We start from the raw sequence: 6,770 nt of genomic DNA, 5'->3' as shown, positions 1-6,770 counted from the left end.
GAACGCAGCGCCAGGCCCTCCAGGGAACGAGCCCCAGGCCCAGCCGACCCCCCCCCCCCGTCACTCACTCCCGCACTCACTCACTCACTTCCGCCCTCAGCCGCCTCAGGGGCCACGGGGCCTGGAGGAGACGGGAACCCCTCAACCAGTTGCATAAATCCCACCCATTCAGTAGGGCTACTCTAGTGAGGCACACACTGACAGGATGCAGGAGGATGCTTTCCTGGCCACTGAGGCCACTGACTTGACTTAGGCGATCCCTCCTTGTCCGAGTAGGATAGTCTTCCAGGATCAGTGTACTGGCGCTGACTGTGGAGCCCTATTCTTGACCTTCATCTTCTCCCACAGTGAGGGCATTGGTTTTCAAGGGGGAAGCGGTCCCGGTTGGGGTTGGCTTGACCCGCCTTCCTCTTGGCACATTTCTCTCTTTCGCCCTCCATTCGTGCCTCTTCAAATTCTACAGCACTGCTGGTCACAGCTGACCTCCAGCCAGAGCGCTCAAGGGCCAGGGCTTCCCAGTTCTCAGTGTCTATGCCAGAGTTTTTAAGGTTGGTTTTGAGCCCATCTTTAAACCTCTTTTCCTGTCCACCAACATTTCCGTTTTCCGTTCTTGAGTTCTGAATAGAACAACTGCTTTGGGAGACGGTGGTCGGGCATCTGGACAGTGTGGCCAGTCCAGCGGAGTTCATGGTGGAAGGGCCATCACTTCAATGCTGGTGGTATTTGCTTCTTCCAGCATGCTGACATTTGTCTACTTGTCTTCCCAAGAGATTTGCAGGATTTTCCGGAGGCAGCGCTGATGGAATGTGGTGTTTGTAGACAGTCCACATCTGTATAGCAGGGTTGAGAGGACAATAGCTTTATAAACGAGCACCTTTATAAACAAGCATCCATAGGGATGTCCCGGTCCTCAAACACTCTCTGCTTCATTCAGGAAAAAAGCAGAGCTCAGGCGGTGTTGTATTTTGGTGTCAATCACAACCAGACATGGTGAAGACATCTGCCCTTGCGCTTTGGTACTCTGCTGCTGAATATGCATGGGCCCATATGGAACTCCTATCACCACGTTACAACAGTGGATGTGGCTCTTAATGAGACATGCCGTATTATCGCAGGATGTCCACATCCAACACCACTGGAGAAATTACACTGCTGGTATCACACTACCTGAGGATTGCTGGCTGCTACTTCCCGGCGGATGTCAGGTGGTGTGATACCAGCTAAACAGCTATGCTCCATTTGGATATCAGCCAGCATGCAAACATCTTAAATCAAGAAATAGCTAAGATCTACAGAGATACTTGTAGGAACACCTCAGCAAATGAAAGTCCAAAAGTGGCAGGCTAAAACCCACGGTGACGAGGGAACAGGCCCCATGCCCAGGCACCCCCACCTGTCCTCCCTCAGCCACCTCAGGGACCTCCTTACCTACCTGGCTGGCTGGCTGAGGGGCCACGAGACCTGGAGAAGGACAGAGAGGCCCTCCCCTTGGGCCCTTCAACCAGACATAGGCAAACTTCAGCCCTCCAGGTGTTTTTGACTTCAACTCCCACCATTCCCAAGCCTTAAACTAGTTGCATAAATCCCACCCATTCAGTAGATCTACTCAAGTGAGGCACAAACTAATAGGATTCAGGAGGATCCTTTCCTGGCTACTGAGGCTTCCTTCATTTCCCAGAAGCATCAAATATTTATTTGGGTTGCTGTGAGTTTTCCGTGCAGTGGGTTAAACCGCTGAGCTGCTGGTTGAAAGATTGCAAATTCAAAACCAGGGAGCAGCGTAAGCGAACCTAGCAGTTCAAAAATATGCAAATGTGAGTAGATCAATAGGTACCGCTCCGGTGGGATGGTAACAGCGCTCCATACAGTCATGCTGGCCGCATGACCTTAGAGGTGTCTATGGACAAGGCCAGCTCTTTGGCTTAGAAATGGAGATGAGCGTCAGCCCTCAGAGTAGAACACGATGGGACTTAATGTCAGGGGAAAACCTTTATCTTTTACTATGGCTATTCTATCACAACCTGAAAATGGGGTTCCAACAGCTTAAATAAAGAACTGCCTTCTAAGATCTACAGAGATACTTGCAGGAACACCTCAGCAAGTGAGAATCCAAATGTGGCAGGTTAAAACCCAGCACTTTAATCAGTGGCTGAGTCCGGATGAGAAACTCCCTCCTAGGCGCACAGAAGAGTGGATGACCTGGAAGGCACTGAACAGGCTGCGTTCTGGCACCACAAGATGCAGAGCCAACCTTAAGAAATGGAGCTACAAAGTGGAGTCCACAACATGCAAGTGCTGAGAAGAGCAAACTAGACCACTTACTACAATGAAGACTGAACCCTGCCACATACACAGTAGAGGATCTTCTCACAGCGACACTAGAGGCACTCCCAAGTGGCCAGCCTCTGGTCAAAGGACATTTAGCATCATGCAAAGTTATTTTATTAAATTTTGTTTGTGTTTTTAGATGCATTTTAACTGTACCCTCAACTCTATTCTGACACAATAAAATAAATTTTCCAGAAGCATCAGATCATAGGGCTGGAAGAGACCTAAAGGGCCACCCAGTCCAACCCGCTTCTGCTATACAGTAACTCCCCTGGCAGATGGCCATCCAGCCAGAGAAGGGGCCCAAGGCTATTAGGAATTGTGGGAGTTGGAGTCTAAAACACCTGGAGGGCCCAAGTTTACCGAAGTCTGGTCAAGAGGCTCTTCCTAATGTTTAGGTGGAATCTCTTTACCAGCCATTTCAATCAATTTCTTTGTGTCCTAGTCTCCAGGGCAGCAGGAAAATGCTTGCTCCCTCCTCCATTTGGCAGCCCTTCCAAAATTTAAACATGGTTTTTACGTCCCCTCTCAGCGTCTCATCCACAGGCTAAACATACCCAGCGTTCTCAGCCTCTCCTCATAGGGCTTGGTTTCCAAATCTTTGATCAGTTTGATTGCCCTCCTCTGGACATGTTCCAACTTCTCAATATTCTTCTTGAATTGTGGTGCCCAGAACTGGATGCAGTGTTATTCCAAGCAAGGTCCAACTAAATCAGAATACAGTGGGACTATGACTTCCCTTGATCTTGACACTATACTCCTATTGATGCAACCTAAAATCACAATAGCTTTCTTAGCTGCCACATCATGCTTTCAGCTCATGTTCAATTATCACTTTGTGGTTTAGTCTCTCAACTTTAAAAGAGGGATCCAAGAAAATGCTGAGCAGCTTGGATAACTCATTCGCAACCTGGAACAAAACACTGCACTACTTACATTGATGTTTCTTGCCCCCCTGTGCAGTAAGGAGGCCACAGTGGGAAGAGGGCTTTAGCTTCTCTCTTCCTCTGAAGCCCCCAAAGTGGCTGCTTTTAGCTATTCCAGTTATCTTGGAATAGGACAGAGAAATGTATATGAGTTTATGTCTCCATGGGTCAATGCGGAGCTAGATTAAGACTCACTGATGCCTTACATTTGCGGCGGCGGGGGCGATTTTCCACCTTTATCCTAAGGCTGAGAGAATGCGACTTGCCCAAGGACACCCAGTGGCCTTCCATTGGGTTTGAACCCAGAACCTTACAACCCCAGTCTAAGATAAAGACTACTGCCCCACTATGGCTCATATTCTTTCATCGCAGTGGCTTCAACCAGTCTACGGTCAAATCAGGTTGTCAGAGCAGGGATTGTGTTTTGCAACTGCAAGTGGAGAAGTACAATTTCCTCTGTTTTATTGCCTTTGTTCCCACTCAGCATATGGCTGTGAGGGTGGGAGCTCACTTTTTGCCTACACACACTTCCTATAGCATTCAAAGCAGAATATAGACACGATTGCTCTATTTCCCTTTTATATTTTTACCACCTCTGCCTGGTGACGAAGCCCACTAGTCAGTGTGATGTGTTTTCCATCTCTGGCTCAACCCAATAAAGGTACTGTAGGAAAAGGTAAAGCTTTCCCCTTAACATTAAGTCTAGTTGTGTCCAACTCTGGGGGGGTGGTGCTCTTCTCCATTTCTAAGCCAAAGAGCTGATGTTGTCCATAGACACCTCCTAGGTCATGTGGCCTGCATGAGTTCATGGAGCACTGTTACCTTTCCACTGGAGTGGTACCTATTGATCTACTCACATTTGCATGTTTTCAAACTGCTAGGTTGGCAGAAGTTGGGACTAACAGAGAGAGCTCATGCCGCTCCCCGGATTCAATCTTGCAACCTTTTGGTAAGCAAGTTCAGCAGCTCAGTGGTTTAACCCACTGCGCCACCGGGGGCTCCAGTAATATGCTATATAAATACAAACATTTATTATTAATAATAACACTGATTGATGATAATAGTGTGCAAATTTAGGATATGACTTGCACACACATATGTATTTCTAGACTCATGAAGCAGCATTCTAGATTGTGTGCTGAATCATTCACAAGGCTGGTTCAGTGCATGCAAATTCAGCTTGGGCTGGCAAGTCAGATTACTCTCTCAGTTTTGCTAGCAGACAGTAGGCCTATCCCAAGATTACAGGTTGTCATTCTATAATTGAGATTGGAAACCTTAACTTTTATCCTTGCAGATATTTTTGGACTACATAATTAACGTGGGATAATTGATTTTAGTGTTTCTGTTTGTTCAGAGTTTATGTATGTTCCAGCATTGAATGTTTGCCGTATAAATGTTGTGCTCCGCCCTGAGTCCCCTCCGGGGTGAGAAGGGTGGAATATAAATGTTTTAAATAAATAATTGATTTTGTTGGAGATTGAAGCCCCAAATATCTGGCAATATCACTAAAATAATGATGCATATCTAGGTACAATAGAGCCAGCATGATGACTTTGGGGAACAGGGTTAAAATCTTTGCTCTATCATGGAAACCCACTGGGTGGCCTTGGGCAAGTCACACTCTCTCAGCTTCAGAGTAGGGCAAAGACAACCTCTCTCTGAACAATTTTTTCCAAGAAAACCTTGTCATAGGATCGGCATAAGTTGGGAATGACCTGAAGGCTCCAAACAACAACCGGGTCACCTCCCTGCAATCATACACCCCAACCTGAGATTTATTGATTTAAACTACAGGAAAGGAGATTCCACTTGAACATTAGGAAGAACTTCCTAACTGAGAGAGCTGATCAGCAGTGGAACTCTCTCTCTGCCCCTGAGTGTGGTTGAGGCTCCTTCTTTGGAGGCTTTTAAACAGAGGTTGGATGGCTATCTGTCAGGGGTGATTTGAATGCAATATTCCTGCTTCTTGGCAGTGGGTTGGGCTGGATGCCCCACGAGGTCTCTTCCAGCTCTATGGTTCTATGATTCTAAGTGTTGTAGCTGGGAGAGGAAGGAGAGAAGGAACCAATCAGAGAAGAGGGAAAAATTTGAGGTGTTGTGGAGCGGAGAAGCTTCAATCATTCTTCACTGTTGATTTTCTTGATTTTGTTTTTTGTCACAGCTTCCCTTCCCTGTGTGTTTCTGATGAGAACAGGTTTGTTTTTAGATTTCATTCTTTGATTGCAATCATTTGACAATGGTATGGATTTCCATGAACTTTTCTGATATGTTTGTTGCTTCTTCTTTTCTTTCTCTTTTTACAAAGCTGTTTTCTTTTCCTCCTGGACTATGATTCTGGCAGCGTAGACTTTGTGCAGCTTAAAATAAATGTCAATTTCATCATCTGGCCTTCTTTCTCTTTCTTTTATTTCCTTCCTTTTATTTTATTTCCCTGGTGAGTCTCAAGCCTCAATACTTAAAAAAATGTTAATTCATTTTGTATGTTGATTCACCGTCTTTCCAAATTCTGCTGGTTGGACCTTGGGGTTTCCATCTAAGAAGATCACATGAGTGCTTTGGCTCTGCTTTGGGCAGGTTGCTATGGAATACTTTTTTCTTCTTGAGGATTAGCTGTACACATCTGGGAATACTATAAGATTTAAATAATGGATGGAGAGGATTAGAGGAAATGTCAGAATAAAAGGAACTAACTGTGATCAATTTATTTATTTTATTTCTTAAAAGTTTAAAGACTAATGTTGCTAAACCTGTTTGTTTTGATCACTCAACAGAAATACCTTAGAGCAGAGTTTCTCAAACTGATCTTCCAGCTGTTTTGGATTACAGCACCCCAAATTCCTAACAGTTGGTAAATTAGCTAGGATTTCAGAGAGCTGAAGTCCAAAATACCTGGAGGAACACAGTTTGAGAAACACTGCCTTAGAGGCAATACACATACCAGATATTGGGGACTACAGCTTGATTGACATGATTGCTCCGGAACGTCCCCTCTCAAGTAGCCGAGCTAAACCAGCCCCTTGGTTTACTGAGGAGCTGGCAGTGATGAAGCGAAGGAAGAGGGAACTAGAGAGCGTGTGGCGTTCGGATCCGAGCGAGTCAAACCGAGCACGGTTTGTGTCCTTTCTTAGGGCATATGCCGCGGCAATAAAGGCCGCAAAGAAAACTTTCTTTGCGGCCACTATTGCGTCTGCAAAGAACCGTCCGGCGGAGTTGTTTCGGATTGTCAGAGGTCTTTTAACTCCCACCACTGCAGGTGGGAGCCCTGACAATTCGGTCACGCGCTGTGAAGCATTTGCTCGGTTCTTTGCAGACAAAGTCGCCTTGATCCGTTCTGGGCTGGACGCCGCGTTAGATGCAGACTCCGAGAATGTAACAAGAGCACCTGCTTGTCCTATTTTGATGGATTCTTTTCAGTTTGTGAAACCCGAGGATGTGGACAAGATACTTGGAGGAATGAGGCCCACCACGTCCATCCTAGACCCCTGCCCATCCTGGCTTCTGAGGGAGGCCAGA

Source organism: Anolis sagrei, chromosome 1, assembly GCF_037176765.1.
Source record: "Anolis sagrei isolate rAnoSag1 chromosome 1, rAnoSag1.mat, whole genome shotgun sequence".
Classification (NCBI taxonomy): Eukaryota; Metazoa; Chordata; class Lepidosauria; order Squamata; family Dactyloidae; genus Anolis; species Anolis sagrei.
Note: the sequence above shows the minus strand (reverse complement) of the source record.